We start from the raw sequence: 23184 nt of genomic DNA, 5'->3' as shown, positions 1-23184 counted from the left end.
AATGTTTTAAAATGTTTTAAAATGGTGATAAAGAATGTGTTCAGTAATGTGCGCAGTGCTAAATCTACAATGCAACCTTGGATTGTCTTGCTAAGGTCAAAGCTGATCTGTTTCCACAGGATTGTGCGCACCTCAGCTCTAATGGGAAATGCTTGCAACAGTGGCACCATGGGCCATTGATCTGGACAGGAGGGAATGACTTGTGTTCCTTGACTTGGGTATTCTGCTTTGGAAAGGAAATCTTCACCTTCTCAATGTCTTTAACAACCCTGCACACCTGAGTGCAACATGGTTACGGCCAAACGGGTCGATCTGTTCCAGGATTGTTTTACTGTTTCTATCCCAAGAGTTGCATTCAGATCTGTGAATATCAAGTCGGTGTTCTTCACTGACCACTGCCTCCTTTTTTAACTAAATGTATCCAATTATTTGTTTTCCAATTGAGGGGCAATTTAGTGTGGCCAATCCACCTAACCTGCACACCTTTTGAGTTGTGGGGGTGAAACCCACACAGACACTGGGAGAATGTGCAAATTCCACACGGTCAGTAACCCGTGTGATCTGTATTCAAACCTGGGTCCTCAGCGCCATAGGCAGCAGTGCTAACCAGAGTGCCATGTGATGCCTCTGCCTCCTATTGTCTGGCAGTCACTTACTTTTAAAATTTTTTTTAGAGTACCCAATTAATTCTTTCCAATTAAGGGGCAATTTAGCGTGGCCAATCCACCTACTCTGCACATCTTTGGGTTGTGGGGACAAAACTCACGCAGACAAAGGGAGAATGCGCAAACTCGACATGGACAGTGACACAGAGCCGGGATCGAACCTGTGACCTTGGCGCCGTGAGCCAGCAGGGCTAACCCACTGCGGCACCATGCTGCCCTCTGACGGTCACTTACAAGGGGACATGGAAGCTGAATGTGAAACTATTGACTCCAGAACACATTGATAGTTCAAGGGGAATTACAAATGTTGAAGAACCCATCTTTGAGTTCCTGTAAACAACGGAGAATATCAAGAGGATTTTAATCCTCACAGGTGGATCCTCAAAGTAGAAGGTGGGTGCGAGACAGTGGGAAATGTCCAGTCTCCAGCAGAACATGCTAAATCTGGCTGCAGTCAATGGAACCCTAGAATTCCTGCAGTGTGGAAGGAGACCATTCAGTCCATTGAGTCGGCACTGAAAGAGCACCCTACCTAGGCCCACTGCCCCGCCCTAACACCACAGCCCCACCTAACCTGTATGAAGGTCAAATTTATCATGGCCAATCCACCTTAGCCGCACAATTTTGGACTGTGGGAGGAAACCTGATCATCCAGAGGAAGCCCAAACAGACATTGAGAGAAAGTGCAAACTCCACACAAGCAGTCACCCAAGACGATAATTGAACCGGTGTCCCCGGTGCTGTGAGACAGCAGCGCTAACCACTAGGCCAACTAATAGGACTTAATGCCAAGAAGGCTTTCCCAAGGGGTGAAGAGCCAAAAGTCTTGCTCAGAGGCCTCCAAAAGCATTTTCCGGTCATTATCCATTCCGTTGCGCAGGATAAGAAGCGCTTGACTTCCTCCTCCTAATGGTGCACATAGAAAGAGCTCTACAATCTGAAGTAAGAAGGCAGCTCAGTGAAGTCAACAGTCTGATATTTTAATACCAGGTTGTATAATGTGAAGTCCATGGACAGCAGGGTCTCCCAATCCGTTCTGTCCTCAATCATGGAGTCTATGCTGGAGAGTCTGGACAAACTGCTAACTCGAGATAAACTGACTAAGACTCTTGAGTACTTCAAGAAGAGTAAAACTCCTGGAAACAAAGTATTCATTCCTGTGAGAATGGTTCAGCCCAGACCTGCTAGAAGTATACAAGATTTTTGTTCTCCCAGCAGCATGTCAGAATTCATGAGGAAAGGTATAATCACCCATCTCAACTCAGAAGGGAGGAAATTGGCGACCCATTTCACTGTTGAATACAGACTAAAAATTCTGCCCAGACCTGCTAGAAGTATACAAGATTTTTGTTCTCCCAGCAGCATGTCAGAATTCATGAGGAAAGGTATAATCACCCATCTCAACTCAGAAGGGAGGAAATTGGCGACCCATTTCACTGTTGAATACAGACTAAAAATTCTGCCCAAGCTCGTCACCAATCAACTCTGCTCTAGAGTTAGTGAACCACCATGACCAGACCTGTGTTGCACCCAGCAAGAAGATCTCTAGTAGCCTTGGAATACTTATGAAGGCAATTTCCTTTGGCTGGGACAAGGAAGTCTACAGCTGCCTCATCCCAGAGCCAGAGATGGCCTTTGACAGAATATTGCACACCCACTTGCTGGATATGCTCTCCAAAATAATATTTGGAGAGGGAATCTGCAATTGAATCCAACTGCTCTATGCAAACATCAGTACTGCAGTATCTTTCAATGGGTGGAAATCAAAAAACTTTCCAACCAAATCTGGAAACAGACAGGGTGCCTTCTCTCCACTGTCCTTTTTCTATCCATGTGTTGCATAGATCCCTTTCCTGAGACAATGAGGAAGGTTTCGTGTATAAAAGAATTGATTATGCCAGGCAGTGGAGGCACTACGTTCAAAGCTTCTATTTACATAGACATCGTCACCGTATTCTGCCAGGATCTGTTATCGGTGCGCAGACAGATCAACATCTGTGACTAGTTCAATGGCCTTATGAGCCAAGGTAAATCATGGCAAGAGTGAAACCATTTTCTTTCGGAATAGGGCATGCTGGCAGGGTTAGACTGCCCAAAGATGCTGGGGTTATGGTTTGGAGGAACTGTGGAATGCACTAGAAAAAGGAGCAAAGACCTATGGTCAAGAAAAAAACTGTCCATATGGGAGCGATGCTCCCTCTCCATTGGGGACAAATTAGGTGTTCAAGTCTGAGGCACTCTGTGTTGCTGTACATAGCTCAGGCCTGGCTCAATCCTCACTCCTGCAAGTGGTGATCACCTGTAGCCATCTGGGATGGCCACTTACAAAGGATCCTGGGAAATATGGCCACCTGCAAAGGACCATGGGAAATATGGTCAACCCAGGACTCAGACAACTAGATGCTATCGAAACCACCAGCTACTCTGCATTCTAATGGCCCATTTCCCCAGAACAAAAGACCTGTACTCTGGTAACAAGCACAGAAACAGACTCATCGGCGCCACTCCCTTTGCTCAGGGAGCCCAAAAAGCCAACGTCAATGACCGCTCAGGACACCCACCGCCATCAAGGCACCCGCCCCTTTATTGGCCCAAATTAAAGGCAGTAATCGAAACCTGCCGAACTATTGGGTCCAACGGTTAAGGACCGCCCAAAGGAGCGCAAAACCCCAGAAGGATAAAGAGAGACACTGCCACGTGTTCAGTCTCTCTTGGCCCCGACCTACACCTAAAACCAAGTGCAGCATCACGACCAGAAGACAAGTTCAAGACCAACGATCGCTACCAGACGGGATGAGCCCAGCAGAAACGGGCAGCACAGTGGCATAGTGGTTAGCACAATTGCTTCACAGCTCCAGGGTCCCAGGGTCGATTCCCGGCTTGGGTCACTGTCTGTGTGGAGTCTGCACATTCTCCCCGTGTGTGCGTGGGTTTCCTCCGGGTGCTCCGGTGTCCTCCCACAGTCCAAAGATGTGCAGGCTAGGTGGATTGGCCATGCTAAATTGCCCAAAGTGTCCAAAATTGCCCTTAGTGTTGGATAGGGTTACTGGGTTATGGGGATAAAGTGGAGGTGTGGGCTTGGGTAGGGTGCTCTTTCCAAGAGCCGGTGCAGACTCGATGGGCCGAATGGCCTCCTTCTGCACTGTAAATTCTATAATTCTATGAAACGAAGTCACTTCTCCAGACCCAGCCACAAAGGCCTTGTTCCACAATAAGCGATTTTCATTTTGTTCCATTTCATTTCATTTTCATAAAGCCGGGTGCCTGAAGTAAGTATAGGTTGTTGTAGTGTTAGGAGTAATTTAGCTTGAACTGTTTTATGTTGCTGTCGAAGTAATTCTTGTGTGTTGAAGTTGAACTGACTAACTGGTTGTTTGGTCTTTGATCGCTATCCGGTAAAACCTTGTGGTGGTATCATTTGATAGCTGGTGACTCTGAAAAGCAATATCGTCATTAATAACTGTCATCAGTATCTAGTTAATTTGGCATGGTTATTGGTGACGCTTGTGTGACAGTATTCCACTCATCAAAAAGAGCAACATTATTGGCGTCTCCGATGCCGATTGGCAACACACCAAAACCTGCTTTATCTGGTGACCAAACATTGACTCTGTTAATGTACAGTCCTCTGGATAATGGAGAAAAACCACAGCCAGCGTCACCCTCATCCTAATGGCCACTTTTTGTGTGTGGCTGCATCAAGCTGTGCATAGTCCCTCACCAAGTGAATACCCAAGTGGCAGTATGTGCTGAGTTTCTACCTGTCCCTGGTGTTGCGAAGGATGGGTCCGGCCATGCGGCTGCAGACCACTCTGAATAGTTGGACCGTGTCATACCCCATGTCACTCGTGGATACATTTGTGCCGAAAACACCCTTTTGTCACAAGTCCCTTAGGCAGTGGTCTGCACATAACATCCTTGAGGCCCTGTGGTGGATCCTCTCAGATGATTCCCTGATCAGACTTTCAAAGTCCTTTGGCAGAATGCCTCATCACTAGAAATTTCAAATGAACACATAGAATGGCAAGTGGGAAGAGAGGCTCTCGTGTTGGATTGTTCCTATACACAAATTGTCTTTGAGGTAGCTATGGTGGGGAAGAGACCACCTCCTTCTTGAATGTGTCTTTGCAAAGAAGGTGTGGAGAGACGCAGTGGTTTGTCTCGAGATTCGTCTCGAGCAGGTCCGTGATGCAGGCCTTCAATCAGCTGTTCCCGGGTTGCACATAAAGTCATCTACTGTAAATGGAGGATGATCAACTTGCCGAAAGGTACGCTTTGGGCTGCCTGAACCTTGTTCGTTTGCCAGTGTAAAGAATTGTCCTTGACCATGAGTTGGACACTCTCACATTACATAGTCCAGTTTGATGGGCTGAGGGATGCACTAAAGCTTGGGGCAGCTGCTGCAAAATTGCACTGGGGAAAGGTCACTGACCCTTCAGCCATAGTGCACCCAGAGAGGGAACATGTGTAAACCCCCTTGAGGGTTTAAATTCACATTGAATGTATACAGTAAATATTACATGTCACAATTGTATTGTAGCACCCTGGAGTGCACCATGATCTATGCAGCAAACTTAAATATCATTGCACTTTCCGCGAGGGCCAGTTGAAATGCTTTTGTCATGTTCTTGCAGATATTTCATGAATAAACTATAGGCTAGATTCTCCGATTTCCCCGTCTTGTATTTCTCGGTGGCACACCATTCGCTGGCAGTGGGACTCTTTACTGCCTTGTTAATGGATGTCCCTTGAAGCCACCCCGCGCTGCCAGGAAACCCGCGAGCAGGGGTTTGCTGCCAGCAGGAAAAGAGAATCCCGATGGCCAGAGAACTCCAGAATATATCTTTGCAAAGCCAAATGGGATCACATAACCTCTCAGAACCTGCTAGGAGAGAGAAAGAGAGTGAGAAACAATGGTCAGTTATGGTGGGAGTGTTGGTAAAGTGAGGGGCATAATAATAATCTTTATTGTCACAAGTAGGCTTACATTAACACTGCAATGAAGTTACTGCCCCTAGTCGCCACATTTGGGTACACAGAGGGCGAATTCAGAACATCCAATTCACCTAATTTCGCGACTTTTGGGACTGCTCACTGAACTGAGACATAGAGAGAACAACATTAGAACAGGAATGAACCGTTTGGCCCTCTGGTCTTGCTCTGCTTCGTGATTTGACCCTGTCCGATCTGGAGTTGATCTTTAGTCCACATGACCTTGATACCCTTTTTCAGCCTTTAAAGTCAACAACCTAGTTTTAATTCTGAGTAGCCCTTGCAGAGAGCTCGCATTAACTCGGCAGGTCAAATGGCCTCCCACTGTGCTGTAACCGTTCTATAATTTTAAGCTATGTCCACTTGTTCCATGTCTAAAGCATTGAATTCTTAAAACCTTGTGATCAGATTCCTCCATTAATCCACAAAATCAAGTGATAACAAGTCAATTTATGTAACCTATCATCGCACATATTCTTTTAGTTGTGGTTTCATTCTGGTCAACCTGCTCTTCCTCCAAGGCCAGAATTCAATACCGTTCTCCAGATGAGCTCCCGAGACAGATTCTGTTCGTCTGGAACATAACTTGAACCCATTTTTATTCTAACCCTCTGGATGAAGGGCAGCATTCCATAAATCAGAGACCATTTGCACCATGGCACCCTAGTCCAATCCTCAGTCAACCCAACACCACCACTAGCTACGGCACCTTTCTGTGCAAGCTTAGATGAGCACCTGCTCTCGTGCCTCTTCTTTTCTCACTGCAAGGGCCCAAAAATTCCATCCAAGTAGACGATTTACACATACGCCTCAATGTAGTCTACTGCATTCACTGTTTACGATGTGGTCTCCTGTACAGTGGGAGTTTGAACTGACTGGGTGACTGCTTTACGGAACATCTGTGCGAAATAACACCATGAAACCTGACCTTCCGGTTGCCTGCCATTTTAATTCTCCACCTTTCTGTCCATGTCCTGTTATGATGTCCCAGTGAAGTTCAATACAAACACCTCAACTTTCAACACAGCTTTCTGGATTCAGCAGCTTCAGATCATAACCTCTGCCTCCATCTTGTTTAATTTGTTTTTTGTTTTTGTCATGTTGCTTTTTAAAAATCCCTTCATATTACATTAAGACAGTGTTATAGACATAGAACATAGAACAGTACAGCACAGAACAGGCCCTTCGGCCCTCAATGTTGTGCCGAGCCATGATCACCCTACTCAAACCCACGTATCCACCCTATACCCGTAACCCAACAACACACCCCCCCCTTAACCTTACTTTTATTAGGACACTACGGGCAATTTAGCATGGCCAATCCACCTAACCCGCACATCTTTGGACTGTGGGAGGAAACCGGAGCACCCGGAGGAAACCCACGCACACAGGGGGAGGACGTGCAGACTCCACACAGACAGTGACCCAGCCGGGAATCGAACCTGGGACCCTGGAGCTGTGAAGCATTTATGCTAACCACCATGCTACCCTGCTGCCCCCTGCCCCCGCTTATGTAGCGATTCACACCTCATTCGGGCACAATTTTCATTTCTTTGCTATACTCATTACTTCTGTGGCTGTGCATCACAAAATCTTTAGAGTCCACCTCCACCACAGAAATTCCTTTTGTTTTTACCCCTTCCACACCATTCCACACAACTGTCCCTCCTAATAGTGTCATCTGCAAATAACATTCAATTTCCTCAACATAGTCATTTATAAGGGGTCTGTGGAGGCACCACTAGTCACAAACCACCAAACAGAAGACAGGGTATCTCCAATCTCTTACCTCTTGTGCTATTTTCATGCCAAGGTAAAAAGATAACTCCATTTCTGGATACCCTCATTTTTGCAAATAATGTCTTTTGTGGAATTGTTACAAATGCCTCCTGGTAATCCATATGAATAATAGCCTCAACACTCCTTTATCTTTCCAGTCGGTAACCTCCAGCTCAACCAAATAGAGCAGGTCTGGGTTACTTTTTGCTAATCTATGGCACCCTCTGATCAGCCAATATCTGTCCTTGTCCTTCAGCAATGCTCTGATGAAGCCTGTCGCAAGCTGGAGGGGCAGCATCTCAACTTCTGATTGGGCATGTTGCAGCCTTCTGGACTCAATGTCCAGTTTGGTAACTTTAGATTTAGAACTTTCTCCTTTATCTTAAAGGAAAGGGCTGTGGGGGGTTAATATTCCATATGTATTTCCCCAATGCTGATCACCCTCTTCCCCAATGCAGATCACCCTCTTTCCCCCCTCACACCAGGCCATCTGTTGTTTGTTCATAAAGTTGCTACTTTTTGTTACAGTTCTTTGCTCTGACACATTCTCCCTCTCAGATCCACCATAGGGTCAATGGCTCAAAATGTTAACTCTGTTTCTCATGACAAATGCTGCCAAACGTGCTGAGATTCCAGCATCTGCAGTATTTTGCTTATTGTAGATCTTGGGAATGCCTTTCTGTTCCACTTCTGATTTATTTTCTTTTTGGAATTCTGCTCTCTGCAGCTCTGATCCTGCCTGCTCTGGCACTTTCTGTGGAGTGACCTTACCTGTAAATAAAGCTGCTTTTGTTTTGTTTTTCCTGTGTCTCTGCAAGTCTCCTGTTGCAAGGCAATGCTACAATTTTCTCTACTTTTTTAAATTTCCTAATCTACTGGCCTTTTAGTAACACAGCTCTTCACTTAAAGAGTTGTAAAACTTCAGAAAAATGTGGTTATGCAAACAGAGTCTCAGACTTGCTGGCTCCAGTCCTAAAGTGAAACCAAAACCCAGACTTTAACTATTTAATGCACAAATGAAATAAATATTACATAGAACATACAATGCAGAAGGAGACCATTCAGCCCATCGAGTCTGCACCAACCCACTTTAGCCCACACTTCCACACTATCCCCATGACCCAATGACCTCTTCTTTTTTTAAATTTAGATTACCCAATTCATTTTTCCCAATTGAGGGGCAATTTAGCGTGTTCAATCCGCCTACTTTGCACATCTTTGGGTTGTGGGGGTGAAATCCATGCAAAGGCGGGGAGAATGTGCATACTCCACACGGACAGTGACCCAGAGCGGGGATCAAAACAGGGATCTCAGTGCCGTGAGACTGCAGTGCTACCACTGTGCCACCGTGCTGCCCCAATAACCCCTCCTTACCTTTTTGGACACTAAGGGCAATTTAGTATGGCCAATCCACCTAATCTGCACGTCTTTGGACTGTGGGAGGAAACCGGAGCACCCGGAAGAAACCCACGCAGACACGGGGAGAACGTGCAGACTCCACACCGACAGTGACCCAGCAGGGAATCGAACCTGGGATCCTGGTGCTATGAAGCTGCAGTGCTAGCCACATGTGCTTCCATGCTGCCCATATAGTAGCACAGTGGGTAGCACCGTTGCTTCACAGCGCCACGGTCCCAAGTTCGATCCCCGGCATGGGTCACTGTCTGTACGGAGTCTGCACATTCTCCCTGTGTCTGCGTGGGTTTCCCCCGGGTGCCATCCGGTTCCCTCCCACAAGTCCCGAAAGACATGCTGTTAGGTAAATTGGACATTCTGAATTCTCCATCTGTGACCCGAACAGGCACCGGAGTGTGGCGACTCGGGGGTTTTCACAGTAACTTCATTGCAGTGTAAATGTAAGCCTACTTGTGACAATAAAGATTATTATTATTATACAAGCCTACTTGTGACAATAATAAAGATCATTATTATTATGTTAATGTTCGTCTCACAGAAATTGTAAAACCCTCGAGGAGGTCATGGTATCAGTACAGTTAGATTTCAGGTGATCTGTTCTGAATATGAGCTCCACCGGTAATGAGGAACAGGGGTTTTCCCCCTTAACTGGGGGAATCAGACCTCTAGTATAAAATCCCGACCTGGAGCAGATATGGGGAGGAGGAGATGACACTTTGGGGAATAGGGAGTGTAATATCAGAAATAAATTAAAACTTTAAAAAAAAACTTAGAGTACACAATTCGTTTTTTCCAATTGAGGGGCAATTTAGCATGGCCAATTCATCTACCCTTCACATCTTTTTTTGGGGTTGTGGAGGTGAGACCCATGCAGACACTGGGGGAATGTGCAAACTCCATACGGACAGTGACCCGGGCCCAGGATCGAACCCTTGCCCTCGGCGGCGTGAGCAGTGCTAACCATTGTGTCACCATGCTGCCTCTAATCATTATTTTCTACCTGCCTGGTCAATGTGTGCTGCTTTAGTGGGGTCAACAGCATCCGACCAATGAGAAGCTGTATTCAGCCACTCAGTGGATGATTATTCCCTCTGGTCAGGATGGAGACAGCTCGTCTGAATGGGAGAGGGTAGCATTAGGGCACTGACTCAACTTATATCGGACAGTGTACAGTGTCACTGAGCCCATAGTTTGGCCCATATCTGATGGTATTCAATGTGACTGGCTATGATTTACAGAAGTTCCTACCATAAAGTTTCTCATTGTGGAGCTGGTATTTTAGGGTTCATGCATGGATGTCTCTTGCGCTCTGTAGAGCTTGGGTTTTTTGGGGTTCATATCCTGAAGTCTCTCTGTATGACGTTGGTGTTTTGGGGTTCATACCCTGACATCTGTGTTTCAGGCTCTCATTCTCTCCGGTATTTCTTTACATCAATAACCCCAAATCCCAGTCTTCCGGAGTTTGTGATTGTTGGTTATGTGGACGATGCAGAGTTTGTGATGTATGACAGCAATCGGAAGGAGATGATTCCTCGACAACACTTGATGGCTGAGGGACCCGAGTATTGGAAGCAGCAGACATAGACTGCACGAGCATGGGAGCAGGCTATGAAAATCAGTATTCAGAACCTCTTGAGCCGGACCAACCAGACAGACGGTGAGTCCTCAGCATCCCCATGTGCAAAGCTTATGCTACAGGTCAAGGAATAGGATGTCAATCTGGGGTGGTGGTGGGGGGGGGGGGGGGGGGGGGGTGGGGGGGGGGGGAGGAGAGGGGGTAGTCCATTAATTATATCAAAGGTGTTGGATCAGGACTGGGAAAAAGCTGAATAAATGTGGGCATAGAGCAGAGAATGGGGTTGCCTGTGTCCTGTGTACCAACATGGGGAACCGGGTGCAGGGGAGGGGATGGAGTGATGGCTGGCAGGATTGCAAGTGGTCCATCTTCCGCAGAGGGTGGAAAATTCCCCATGCACTGGGAATTAGGACAGGCCTTGCCCCAGATATAGATCAGATTGCAGGGTGAACCGCTGTCCCAGAGATATACAATGGTGAAAGGCCAAACATTGACTGTTTCTACCTGGATAACATGTTGACCCCCATGACAAGTCTTGGCATCCTAGCCTTTCCTGCATGCCCCCCACCTCCCACCCACCTGCATGTCTCTCTCCCTCCAACCCCTCCCCATGTCTCTCTTTTCCCCCTGGCTTTCTATTTGTTTCATGCCTCTCGATTCACACCTTTGCCTCAATTCACCCCATGTCTCATATTTTCCCGTGTCTTTCTATTTCCCCATTTCTCTCTTTAACTCCCATGTGACTCTATTCACCACTCGTTTCTCTCTCTATTCCTCCCACTGTGTTTCTGTATTTCATCTGTTTCCCTCTTTTTCTCCATGTGACACCGCATTCCTTTAATGTCTCTCTATTTCCTCTGCCCTCATTCTCTATTCTTCCTGCATCTCTCTGTCACTCCGTCTCTCTTTCCCCTTCCCCATTTTTCATTCCACCCCTGTCCCTCTGTCCAGCATCCTGTCCACGCCCTTCCCCCCGGTCTCTCTATTTATGCCCCCCAGTCTTTGTCCACCCCCTCCATCTCTCTGTGTATCTCCCTTTCTCTCTATCCATCTCTCCACCTGTCCTTTTATGTTTCTCCATCTTTCTGTCCCCCCCCTCTCTCTATCTCTCTTTGTACCTCATTGTGGCAACTTGAGTCCATAAATAAGGTAGTGAAATGGATTTGTCTGAATAAATAATGAAGTTTAATAAAACTTCAGGAAGCAAAAGATAATGAGAGAACGAAAGCCCACACCGGCTCAGAACGAAGAAAGGCTCACACTTGCTCAGAAGGGAGACAGGGTGAGAACATTCAAATACCGAATCTTCTCTTTATACCTTTGACACTTTTTCTGCCCCTCTGGCTCCTAAGACCAAAAGACATAGGAGCAGAATTAGGCCCCTCGGCCCATTGAGTCTGCTCCGCCATTCAATCATGGCAGATATTTTTCTCATTCCATTCTCCTGCCTTCACTACATAACCCCTGATCCCCTCATTGATCAAAAACCTATCTATCTCTGTTTTTAGACACTCAGTGATTTGGCCTCCACAGCCTTAGAACATAGAACATAGAACAGTACAGCACAGAACAGGCCCTTCGGCCCTTGATGTTGTGCCGAGCAATGATCACCCCACTAGCCAACGTATCCATCCTATTCCAGTAACCCAACAACCCCCCCATTAACCTTATTTTTTAGGACACTAAGGGCAATTTAGCATGGCCAATCCACCTAACCCGCACATCTTTGGACTGTGGAAGGAAACCGGAGCACCCGGAGGGAACCCACGCACACACGGGGAGGACGTGCAGCACAGACAGTGACCCAGCCGGGAATCGAACCTGGGACCCTGGAGATGTGAAGCATTTATGCTAACCACCATGCTACCATGCTGCCCCAAAGAGTTCCACAGATTCACCACCCTCTGGCTGAAGAAATTCCACTTCATCTCTGTTTTAAAGGATTGTCCCTTTCGTCAGAGATTGTGTCCTCTAGTTTTTCCCACATGTGAAATAATTCTCTCCACGTCCACTGTATCCAGGCTATGCAGTATCCTGTAAGTTTCAACAAGATCCTCCCTCGTCGTTTCAAATTCCAACAAGTACAGACCCAGAGCCCTCAACCGTTCCTCATACGACAAGCTCTTCATTCCAGAGATCATTCTTGTGAACCTCCTCTGGACCCTTTCCAAGGCTAGCACATCGTTCCTTAGATATGAGGCCCAAAACTGCTCACCATACTCTAAATGAGGTCTGATCAGACCTTACATAGCCTCGGAAGTACATCCTTGGTCTTGTATTCTAGCCCTCTCGACATGAATGCTAACATTGCATTTCCCTTCCTAATTGCCGACTGAACCCTGAGGGTGCGTGCCAGAGTGGAGAGGTGGGGGGGGGGGGAGGGTGCGTGCGGGAAGGAGATGGGGGGCAGGGAAGGTCGAGTGACGGTGAGGGAGCGCGATGGGGAGGAGGGGGTTTGGGGAGGGTGCGTGCCGGGAAGGAGAGGGAGGCAGGGGAGGGCGTATGATGGGGAGGGAGTGCGCCGGGGAGGAGGGGGTTTGGGGAGGGTGCGTGACGGGAAGGAGAGGGGTGGGGAGCAGGGGCGGGCGTGTGATGGGGAGGGAGCAGGGGGGGGTGCATGCCAGGGTAGAGAGGGGGCATGTTGGGGAGGGTGCGTGCTGGGGAGGAGGGGGAGGGTGTTGGCGGTAGAGGGGTTTGGGGAGGGTGCATGACAGGGAGGAGGGGGTGTTGAGGAGAGGGTCCGCCTGGCCATGTGCCAGCTGGCAACAGTCGGGACCATGCAGCCCATGGCACCTGGCTGCGGGAGGGTGCGGGTATGGGCAATGATGACCTGTTGTCTATCCCCCCCAACCCCTGCAGGCCATTATGTTTGGTCGTCACGCAGCGATGTTGGCCGCCATGGCGGGAGCCGCACTTCTACACGTTGCCCTGGGGGAGCTGGGTCAGGAGCATGCCTGGGAGGCGGCGGAGGCTGCAGCAGAGGAGCGTGCCGCAGACAGGCAGGTGGCAGCCGCCCAGGCTAGAGGGCCGCCCACCCAACAGGACGAGGAGAAGAAGGAGGTGGCGGTACCACGGCGATGGAGATGCCCAATGAGGCCCAGTGTACTGGCCCCGCTTGTCGTACCAGGACCTCATGGACCCTGCATTCAGGAGGAGACTCAGGATGAGCCCCTATAACTAATCTGGGTACCGCAGCTGTGCCAACTTACTCAGTGTCTAATTTTCTGGCTTTATGGGCCCTATGACTACATCTAGGTGCCCAGACGGTACAGCAGAATTGGAGGTTGCCTCCAGGCTGGGCCAAGCTGCGGCTTGAGTGACTGAGATGGCGGGCTGCCAGCCTGTCCTGCCTGTGGCCCACCAGATGCACTTGCGACGGAAGAGTGAAGGGGGGGGGGTCCGAGGTGTCACGGTGTTTCGCGTCCTCCCCTACAGGGGGACCCGGAACGAGCCCCAGCACCATCTCCTCCCTCGGGGTGCCCGATGGCCCCCGGGCCTCACACCTGGCACTGGAGGCCTGCTCTGGTATCGACAAGGGTCTGTAAGTTTACAGCCATGGAGCTCAGGGAGTTGGCCAGCCCTGTCTGTGAACTCAGCCGAGTTTTACGACGGCCTCGGAGGCCGCTCCTCGCCTCCTATTCTCCCCTCCCGTCACTGCTAGGAGGAGCGCTCCGTAAATCTCGGCCGTGGGGGCGTCACGCCGAGAATGACGTGGCCGGCGTAACTAATGATGTCAGCCGCGCATGCGCAGGTTGGCTGGCTCCAACCTGCACGCGCAGCTGATGTCATGACGTTGACGGCACGAACCCACGCATACGCGGTGGCTGTCTTTCCCCTCCGTCGCCCCGCAAGATGTGGCGGCTTGATATGGCAGAGCGGCGGAGGGGAAATACTGCATCCGATTTGGACGCCAGCCCGACGATAGGTAGGCACCGATCGCGGGCCTTTTCCCTCCCGAGCACAGTCGTGGTGCTCTTTCCTTTCTAGGCCACCTACAAGCCCCAAACGGGCTTCTCATTCCCGTTTCACGACGGCAGTGACCAAGTGTGTTTGCCGCCGTCGTTAAACGGCCACGAATGGCAGGCCGCTCGGCCCATCCGGGTCGGAGAATCGCCGTTCGCCGTGAAAAACTGCAAGCGGCGATTCTTCCGAGCGGGAGTGGGGGAGAATCGAGGGGGGCATGAATTTTGTCAGAGGCCCCTCCCACAATTCTCCCATGCCACGTGGGGAGCGGAGAATCGCACCCCTCATCTTTAATAATGGACTCTAAAATAAGTCAGGCGAACCGGCCTATAATTTCCCGTTTTCTGCCTCCCTCCCTTCTTAAACAGTGGTGTTATATTAGCCACTTTGCAGTCCTCTGGGACCCTTTCTGCCTCCAGTGATTCCTGAAAGATCATCACCAATGCCTCCACAATCTCCTCTGCTATCTCCTTTAGAACCCTGGGATGTAGTCCATCCAATCCAGGCAATTTATCCACCTTGAGAAATATTCAGTTTCCACAGAACCTTCTCCTTAGTAATGGTCATTGCACTCCCCTCTGTTCCCTGGTTCTCCTGGAGCTCTGGCATCCCCAATGCAAAGTAACAATTCAGTTCTTCTGCCATTTCTTTGCTTCCTATTATTACTTCTCCAGCCAGTTTCCAATGGTCCAATCTCTATTTTTGACACTCTCTTACCTTTTTATATATTGAAAAAAAAACTCTTCCTATCTTCCTTTATATTACCAGCTAGCTTGCACTCATACTTGATCTTCTCCCCTCTTATTGCTTTTTTCGTTGTCCTCTGCTCGCTTTTAAATGCTTCCCAATCCTCTGATGTCCCACTAATCCTCGCCACATTTTAATGCTTTTTCTTTAGCTTTTATGCTGTTCTTGACTTCCCTCATCAGCTATGGATGCCTTGTCCTCCCCTTAGCATGTTTCCTCCTTCTGATGAATTTCTGTTGTGCCTCCCCAAAACTCCAGCCATTGCTATTCCACTGTCTTCCCTGCTTGGCTCATTTACCAATCAACTCTGGCCAGCTCCTCCCTCATGTCTTTGTCGTTACCCTTATTTAATTGCAATACCGTTACATCAGATTGCAGCTTCTCCCTCTCAAACTGCAGGGTAAATTCTATCATATTGTGGTCAATGCTCCCTGAGGGTTTCTTCACCTTAAGTTCCTTAATCAATTCTGCCTCATTACACATCACCAAATCCAGAATTGCCTGTTCCCTAGTCGGCTCTATCACAAGCTGCTCCAAAAAAACATATTTAAACATTCCACAAATTCCTTTTCTTGGGATCCACTGCCAACCTGATTCCCCCTGTCCACCTGCATATTGAATATTGTTTTCTTTACATGCCTTTTCTTTCTCCTGATTTATTTTCTGCCCCATATCCCGACTACTACTGTCCCAGTGGCTTTCTCTGCCGAATCCCCTCCATCTCTCTCTCTCTCTCTCTCCACCCCCTCCTCCCTCCCACATGTCAATGTCTCTCTCTGTCTCCTCTGTGGTGGGTAATCACTGTCTTTGTGAAGCAGACTCTAATTGGCTGTGTGTGTATTTGATTGACAGGAGCCCACACCTATCAGCTGATGTACGGTTGTGTGATGTGGGATAATGGGAGCACCAATGGATTTGAACTGTTCGGCTGGGACGGGAAAGATTACGTCAACTTTGACAAGGATCACATGGTGTGGGTAACTCGTGTGAATTGGGGAGAAGTGAGCAAGAGCGAGTGGGATCAGGCCCCAGGCTTCAACCAGCATGTGAAACGTTACCTGGAGCAGGAGTGCATCGCGTCACTGAAAAAATACCTGAGGGTTGGAGAACAAGAACTGAGACCCTGTGAGTGAGTGAAAGGTGGATTAGCAGTTGGAAAAGCAGGAGTGATCTGAGAGTCCGCAAATGAGGGTGAACTGAGTGTCTATTTTCTAATCAGTTTAGAGGAATTTGTAGCACTGAGATGCATCCAAGGGTGTTGAAGAAAGTGAGAATGAAAATTGCAGGTGCCTTAATCTTTCATTCCTCTCGATTCTTAGAGGAGCTGCCAGAGGATTGGAGAATTGCAAATGCTATGCCCTTCTTCAAAAAAGTTAGAAAGGATAGCCTCAGCAATTACAGGTCAGTCAGTTTCGCATCAGTGGTGGGCAAACTTCTAGAAACAATTATTTGGGATGGAATTACTGGTAACATTGCGAAAATTGAGCAGGAAGATTTCCTGGATTTCTAAAGGGAAAATCCAACTGAAGTAACAGAAAGTTTTTTTTTCCTTAAATTATTTTCCGGGATGTGGGTGTCACTGGTCAGACCAGCATTTATTGTTCAGCCCTTCAGAAGATGGTGATGAGTTGCCTGCTTGAACCGCTGCAATCTTTGAGGTGTAGGTACACCCACTGTGCTGTTAAGGAGGGAGTTCCAGGATGTTTCCCCAGTGACAGTGAAGTAACGGTAATATATTTACAAAGAAGGATGATGAGTGACTTGGAGGGGAACCTCTAGGTGGTGGGGTACCCAGGTATCTATACTGCTCTTGTCTTTCTGGATGATAGTGGTCGTGGGTTTGGAAGATGCTGTCTAAGGACCCTCAGTGAGTTACTGCAGAGAATCCCCTGCTGCCACTACTCATTGGTGGTGGAAGGCGTGAACATTTCTGGAAGGGGGAGCAATCAAGCGGCTGGTTTGTCCTAGATGGTATGGAACGTCTTGATTGTCGTTGGAGCTGCACTCATCCAGGCAAGTGGAGAGTATTGCATTACACTCTTGACTTGTGCATTGTAAATGATGGACAGGCTTTGGAGCTGCACTCATCCAGGCAAGTGGAGAGTATTGCATTACACTCTTGACTTGTGCATTGTAGATGATGGACAGGCTTTGGAGCTGCACTCATCCAGGCAAGTGGAGAGTATTGCATTACATTCTTGACTTGTGCATTGTAAATGATGGACAGGCTTTTGGGGGCCAGGAGGTGAGTTACTTGCCGAAGGATTCCTAGCCTTTGACCTACCCTGGTAGCCACAGTATTAATATGGCTAGTCAGGTTCAGTTTCTGATCAATGGTAACCCCCGGATATTGATTGTGGGGGATTCAGCGATGGCAATGCCAATGAATGTCAAGGGACAGTAGTTAGATCCTCTCTTGTCAGAGATGGTCATTGCCTGGCACTGGTGTGGTGCAAATGTAACTTGCTTCTTGTCAGCCCAAGCTGGATATTGTCCAGGTCTTGCTGCATTTGGACATGGACTGATTTAGTATCTGAAGAGTCAAGTGCTGCTGAACATTGTGCAGTCATCCACAAACATCTCCATTTCAGACCTTATGATGGAAGAGAGGTAACTGATGAAGCAGCTGAAGATGATTGGGCCTAGGACACTACCCTGAGGAATTTGTGCAGATGCCCTGGAGTGGAGGTGGTTGACCTTCAATCACCACAACCATCTTCCTTTGTGCCAGGTATGACTCCAACGAGCAGAGAGTTCCCCCAATTCTCTGGTCAGGATAATACTATTGATGTGGTGTACATGAACGTTCAGAAGGCATTCTATGCCTCAGTGCCACACAACAGACTTGCGAGAAAAATTGTAGCTCATGGTGTAAAAGGGACAGTTGCAACATTGGTACAAAATTGGCTGAATAATGAAAAGCAGAAAATTATGGCCAATGGCTATTTTTTGTGCTGGAGGATTTGCAGTGGTGTTCCTCGGGGTTGTGGTTTGCAAACCTTGCTTTTCCTGATTATATATTCATGATGTAGACAATTTTCAAGTTTGTGGATGACACAAAATTTGGAATTATAACTGTGAAGAGGACAGTGGAGAACTTCAGCAGTTGGTGGAGTGTGCAGTTAGATGGCAGATGAAGCTCAATGGGGAGAAGTGTAAGGCGATGCATTTTCGTAGGAAGAACAGGGAGAAATAATCGAGAAAAACAGTAAAATTCTTACAAGGGTGCAGGAGCAGAAGGACCTGGGTGTATTTGTGCATAGATCAGTGAAGGTGGCAGGACAGGTGGGAGAGCAGTTAATCGAGCAGATAGTATTCTGGCTTTATTAATAGTGGCATAGAGTTCAAGAGCAAGGAGGCTATACGCAGCTTACACAAGAACCAGTTAGGCCTCAGGTGGAATATTGCGTACAGTTCTAGGTGCCACACTATAGGAAGGATGTGACCGGATTGTAATAAGTGCAGGAGGGGTTTACAAGAATTGTTCCAGGGATGAGAACATTCAGTTATGAGGGTAGATAGGAGATGAGGAACTGCTTTTGGTCCTTTTCCCCTTCATAGGGTGGACGTTTGGATGGAAAAAGTGTAGGCGTGCCAGGTGAAATAGTGACTCCTCTGGTGTGGCTGGTGGATGGATCCATGGTGCAGGAGTGGGTCGAGATTAAGGGACCTGGTGGAGCAGAATCTTTCTGCGCCACCGGTCAAGATGTCAGACAGTAAAAGGCCTGTCCTGCCCACCCAGTGATCAGTGGAGCAGTTGGTGGTTTTGTTAAATTAAACCAGCCAGCTGAAAAGAAGCCCAGGAAGACCCAGCCAAGGTGGTAGAGTCTCTTAAAGTGGGTATTGGCATGTGGAACAGAGGCTGGAGTCCCAGGGCCAGGTAATCCAGAAGGTGGAGGAGATGGTGGGGAGCACATTGGCCTCATTGGTGGCTGATGGGAGTGATTCTGCAGACCCAAAAGAGGCTGAAGGAGAAACTGCAGAATCTGGAGAAGCACTCCAGAAGACACAACTTGCGGATCGTGCCAACGCTCGAAGGCATTGATGAAGTAGAGGCTGTCAAGTATGTGCCCGAAGATGTTGGAAAAGCTGATGGGGAGAAGGGGCCGTGAGCCGGTCCCTGGATGTCGCCCAAGGGCACAGGATGCTATGAGGAGGCCACAGGCACGAGCCACTGAGGGCGATGGTGGTGCAGCTGCACCACTACTTGGACAAGGAGTAAATTCTGCAGTGGGCAAGACAGACAAGGACGTGCACCTGGGACATGCACCTGGAAGGGAACTGTGGGATCAGGACCTGGGCACAAAACTGGCAAAGAGATGGGCTGGGTTTAACCGGAACAAGGTTGCCCTCTTCAAGAAGGTGGTGAAGTTTGTAGTGCTATGCCCGATCCACCTCTGGGTGGCATTCCAGAATTGGGAATGCTATTTTGGAGGCTATGGAGTTTTTGAGAGACAATGGACTGGCAGGAGGAGGCGGACATTGAACTTTGGAGGGGTTTCCCCTTGGTCGTTGATGGAGAAATTTTTCTCATTTTCCCCTTCGAAATGTGTTGTCGGAATTGGTGGCAGGGTGCTTGGGGAGCATCAAAGGTGTGTGCACTTTTTTTCTGTTTCTTTGTTTATGGAGGGAGTGGGGATGGGGGAGGGAAGGAAGGGGAATTTGGGGCTGATGGTAGTTTGGAGGCCTTAGGCCCGGGCTGCCATGCTAGCTGGGCAGGTGAGTTAAAGGGAACGCAGTGGGGGTTGGTCAGGTGGTTGGTGTCAGGGAGAGGCTGTTGGTTTGTTGGGTGGAAAGGGGGTGCTGTCAAAGGAGTTGTCGTGGTTCAAAAGGGAGCTATGACGGTGAACATCCAAGGATGGGCCTGGAGGGCCATGTGATGGGGTTGGGGCGTGCCCAAAAAGGAAATGATTGATCAGCAGGAGAGGGGGCGGGGAGCCCCCCAACCAGGCTGGTCACATTGTGAGGGGGCTAATGGGCATGTCAAACGATCACGTGTGTTCGCGTACCTGAGGACTCTGATAGGGGCAGCACGGTAGCATTGTGGGGCAGCACGGTAGCATTGTGGCTAGCACATTTGCTTCACAGCTCCAGCGTCCCAGGTTTGATTCCCGGCTTGGGTTACTGTCTGTGTGGAGTCTGGACAGACAGTGTCTGTGGGTTTCCTCCGGGTGCTCCGGTTTCCTCCCACAGTCCAAAGATGTGCAGGTTAGGTGGATTGGCCATGCTAAATTGCCCTTAGTGTCCAAAATTGCCCTTAGTTTTGGGTGGGGTTACTGGGTTTTGGGGATAGGGTGGAGGTGTGGACCTTGGGTAGGGTGCTCTTTCCAAGAGCCGGTGCAGACTCGATGGGCCGAATGGCCTCCTTCTGCACTGTAAATTCTATAAATTCTATGAATGAAAAGATGGACCTGGCTTTTTTACAAGACGTGTATTTAAAGATCGGGGATCAAACAAGTCTGAGGAAAGGATGGGTAGGGCAGGTGTTTCGTTCGGGTCTGGACACGAATACGACGGGCATGGCGGTGCTGGTGAATGAGCAGGTGGCATTCGATGTGGGGAACATTGCGGCAGATTCAGGGGGGAAGGTTCATGATGGTCAGTGTGAAACTGGAGGGTATGCCAGCATTTTGGGAAATGTTTATGCCCCAAACTGGGATAGTGTGGAGTTCATGAGGTGGTTACTGGGGAAGATTCCAGATCTGGTGTGCAAGTGGGCCATCCGGAGCTATGTGGAACTTAATGATACGGGGGATGTCACAGGCGCCACGCTGTGGGAGGCACTCGAGGCGGTGGTTGGGGGGTGGTTATTTTGATTCCGGGACACAGGGGAAAGGTGGAACGGGACAAGATGGCAAGATTGGTGGAAGAGATTGTGAGGGTGAACAGGAGGTATTCAGAGGCCATGTAGGCAGGAATGTTGAAGGAGAGGGAGTTTTGGCTGGTGTCCATGGGAAAGGCGGTAGGGAAGTTGCAGAAAGAAGACGTTGATGAACACCATCCACCTCCGGGCGGACTCATCAACCCACCCTCTCAAGACGAGCTTGATATTTTCCACATTCGGATTCGGAATCTCCGAGTCCCTCCATCCAAGCAAAATCTATCTCCGGGCTATCAGGGAGGCAAAGGTCAAGACATCGGCCTCTCACTTCCCCTGGTCTCCTGGTTTTCCGACACCCCAAATATGACTATCTCTGGGCTCGAGGCCACCACCTTCACCCCCATTACCTCAGACATTATGTCTGCAAACTGCTGCCAGAAACGCTTCAGTTTTGGGCACACCAAAAACATGTGGATGTGGTTTGCTGACCTCCCCGCACACCACCCAGACCAATCATAGAATTTACAGTACAGAAGGAGGGCATTCAGCCCATCGAGTCTGCACCAGGTCTTGGAAAGAGCACCCTACCCAAGGTCAACAATTCATCCTATCCCCATAACCCCATAACCCAGTAACCCCACCCAACACTAAGGGCAATTTTGGACACTAAGGGCAATTTATCATGGCCAATCCACCTAACCTGCACATCTTTGGACTGTGGGAGGAAACCAGAGCACCCGGAGGAAACCCACGCACACACGGGGAGGATGTGCAGACTCCACACAGACAGTGACCCAAGCCGGAATCGGACCTGGGACCCTGGAGCTGTGAAGCGATTGTGCTATTCACAATGCTACCATGCTGCCCTCCACCCCCTCAAAGAACCTATTCATCCTCGCCAACGTCATATGCACCCTGTGGGCGACTTTAAATTGAATAAGGTTGCGCCTTACACACAACAAGGACGTATTCACCCTCTGCAGAGCCTCCTCCCACGTCCCAGCCATCACCTCCCCCCAACCTCTTCCCCAGCTCCTCCTCCCACTTCCGCTTAATTTCCCCCAACCGGGCCCCCTCCAATCTATCAGCTCCTTATAAACCTCGGACACCTTCTCCTCCCCTACCAACACCTTTTCTTGCAGCCCCAAGAGCGGCAACATGCGAAAGGAAGGCACCTCCCTCCGCCCCCACTTGTAAGTACCTGAAACCATTTCCCCGGGGCAGCTCATATTCCACTTTTAGGTCCTCTAATCTTGCTAAGGTGTCCCTTATGAACAGATCTCCAAGCTGCTCAATCACCCCTGAAACCTCGCATCCAGCCCCCCTAGTAGTCACAGATCGGTGCTCATACTGAGGCACCCTCCAGTCTCAAGTACTGCCTCCACTGCCCCCCTACCCTCTCGGCCGACACAACCCCTGGGCTCACGGAGTACTTGGCCGGCGACAACGGCAGAGGCGCTCTCGACAGTGCCCCTAAACTCGTTATCCTGCAAGAAGTAGCCTCCATTCCGACCCCTCCCTTCCTCACTATCGATGTTAGCCGCCCAGTAGTAATCTATTATATTTGGCAACGACAACTCTCCTCCTCCTCCTCCTCACCACTACTCCAATAAAACCCTCTTGATGCGCACACAAACCCCGAGAACAATGCAGTAACCTTTTCAAAAAATGACTTCAGAAAGACGATCCTGTGGTTCTGAAATATAAACAAGAACCTTGGCAGCACCGTCATCTTCATTGTCTGCACCCACTCCACTAACGACAATGGCAGCACATCCCACCTCTAAAAATCCTCCTTTATCTGCTCCACCAACCGAGTTAAATTTAACTGATGCAGCTATGCCCAACCCCGCGTCACCTGAATGCTTAGATACCGGAAACTCGACTGCACCATCTTGAACGGGGGCTCCCCCAACCTCCTCTCCTGCCTTCTGGTCTCAATCGGGAACTCCTCGTTCTTTCCCGTATTCAGCTTATTTCTGGAAAACTGACCAGAGCCCTCCAAAATCTCCATAATACTGCCAATGCCCCCCAATCAGCCGTAAATATATAGCAGCAGGCCATCCGCATACAGCGAAAAGGTGTGTTTGACCGCGCCCACCTCCCAAACCTGGCACATCCCTCTCCATCCCCCAACACTCCAAGCGCCATTGCCAATGGCTCTATCGCCAAGGCAAAAAGCAGCAGTGAGAGCAGGCACCCCTGCCTTGTCCTATGGTGCAAAC

At 49.1% G+C, this 23184-nt stretch overlaps 1 pseudogene; it reads left to right on the top strand.

The window, feature by feature from the left end:
• Positions 1 to 1713: 1713 nt before the first annotated feature.
• LOC119975559 overlaps positions 1714 to 23184 on the top strand; it is a 32437-nt pseudogene continuing 10966 nt past the window's right edge.

The sequence above is a fragment of the Scyliorhinus canicula genome, chromosome 13 (assembly GCF_902713615.1).
Source record: "Scyliorhinus canicula chromosome 13, sScyCan1.1, whole genome shotgun sequence".
NCBI classification, from domain to species: Eukaryota; Metazoa; Chordata; class Chondrichthyes; order Carcharhiniformes; family Scyliorhinidae; genus Scyliorhinus; species Scyliorhinus canicula.
Note: the sequence above shows the minus strand (reverse complement) of the source record. Positions and strands in the feature narration are given on the sequence as shown.